Source organism: Morus notabilis, unplaced genomic scaffold (genome assembly GCF_000414095.1).
Source record: "Morus notabilis unplaced genomic scaffold, ASM41409v2 Scaffold884, whole genome shotgun sequence".
In the NCBI taxonomy this organism is placed as follows: Eukaryota; Viridiplantae; Streptophyta; class Magnoliopsida; order Rosales; family Moraceae; genus Morus; species Morus notabilis.
Window position 1 is genome coordinate 291,819 of NW_010361302.1, and position 2,496 is coordinate 294,314.

The following is a 2,496-nucleotide window of genomic DNA, read 5'->3' on the forward strand; positions in this document are numbered from 1 at the left end:
AAAAAATACTGTAACAAATCATGAATCATGATTCAAATCAGAGTATGAATACCCTACTAAACACACCCTAAAATTCAGGGATACCTTTTAGATTTTTTCCAATCACCCCACTAGTTGAGTAGAAAGATGATAACTCAATTCTACTTTTAAAAGATGAACTCGATTTCCACTTTTCACTCATGCTATCGCCGCACAGCGTTGAGAGTGAGGTCACCTTCCTGTTACTTGCTACCCTCTTGTCCCACCTTAACAATGGGGGAGATGGAAACAGCTGGGTTTGTGGGTCCCTCATTATTTCAACTTTGAACTTTATTACTGTCTTGTTCTTACGACGTTTGGTTGGAGGATTTAAATTATGTGATTCAAATTATTTTTTATTTACGTGTATTATAAAAAATATTGTAGTGAATCACGAATCATAATTCGAATCAGGGAACGAATCTCTCTACCAAACGGCCTTGCTTCTTCTTTTTCTGTTTTTACTGTTTATGTTTACTCTTGCATCCAACTGTTTGCCATTTTAGCCCGTTCACTTTATGAATTTAGAATTTGAGTTTTGTTATAATAAAAAATTTTTAAAAATAATTATATTTAATTTTTTTATTATAATAAATTTTTTTTACATAAAACCACATCTTCAAAATTTAAATCAACGAATTAAACTTGCCATTCACCTATGCATATTGTTCCCACATCCCAATTTCAAGTATTCTCTATTTTGTAAATGAACACTTTTCTGCCATATTTGGAAACATGGATAGCTTGCAAGGAGGCGCATCTAACTTACTTTTATGATAAGGGCATTATAATTGGCAATGTTTTAAGGGTCCGTTTAGTTCGCTGATTCAAGTTTTTAATTTGAGTTGAGATGTGACTTTATATAAGAGTTTTTTACTGTAACAAAAAAGTTAGATGTGACTGTTTATAAAAACTTTTTACTGTAATAAAATTTAAATTTTAAACTCGAATCGGTGAAATGTACGGGCCTTAATAAACTTCAAATCATTAGAAAATTGTACAAGAATCAAATAATATCAAAGCTACTACCCAAAAAAAAAAACGCTGTCTAAATCTAACTGAACACTGTCTATCTACCTCACTAGTGCTTTTCTTTTAAGATATTGGTACGGTTATCCTCAAATTTAAGTATACTAACATTTTGATCCTTAAACTTTTTATTTTTTACGTAAGAATCCCTGTATTTTACGTTTTTAACAATTTTATTCCTTGAAAATAAAATTGACAACGGATTTTTATAATTTAACAAGAAAATCACGTATCAATTGCGTCTTAACTTGAAATTTTACAAATAAATTTACGTTATATGCAAAATTTTCTCTTTACTACTATTAAAATCCATAGAAAACTATACTATTTTGCACTTATTGTAACTACGTATGTAAAACTTGCAATTATTAAAAATTTTACGCAACAGAATTTAAAAGTTTTATTAAGGTTGACAGAGACTAGCTAATGTTATATAAACAATAAATTAAATATAAGATTATTTTTATAAATGTCCTTCAAACTATGTCATTTGTTTTAAAATGCTCCCTCATTTTTCAAAATTGTTCAAAACACCATCTGATTTATAGAGAATGGTTCAAATTGCCCCCTCTATTCAATACCGTCTATGCTCTTAACAGATTGACTGACATGGCATGTTGTTAAGAATTAAATAAAGCCATCAGATTTTATATCGTTTTTTCTTTTTTCTTTTTTCCAACATGGATGGCTTAACACTGTCTATGGCTTGAGATTAAGAAGATATTTGATTCATGAATTAAAATTATGAGATTAAAATTATTTTTTATTTATGTGTATTTTTTATGAAAAAAAATATTATAACAAATTATAATCATGATTCAAATCAAGGTACGAATCTCCTTACTAAACGTCCCACTGTTCTTAATTTCACGCTTCACCACCACTTCTTGTCCTTGTGGAATTGAATGCGACACTGTTCGGAAGTGGACGTTGTTAAGCTCTATCGTGTTTTGAAAATTTTTTTAATTCATTAATCTATAATATTCTATGTACTTTAAAGCGGCTTTAACATATCCAAGTGGTATACTTTTTAAAACAAAATCGTAAGAGTATAATTTTAATAAATATTAAAACATAAGACAACAAAATGATCTTTTGAAAAACAAACAGAGAAGCTACCAAAGTGACTTATCATTAAAGAAAACTAAAGAATTAATGGTGAATAATAATAGTAATATGAATGAGAATAGTAATAATAATAAAATTGTGAAAAAAAATTGATTCATTTATTTAGTTGTAATTTGAAGAATACTATAGAATGAAATGTATATTTTCATGTTAACAAAATTACCCTTATGTTATATATAACACTAATATTTTATATATCAATATAATTAATATAATATATAAAATGCAATATAACATAATAAAATTATTATATAATATATTATATAATTATGATATATAATATAATAATATTATTAAAATTGTTAATATAATTATAATATT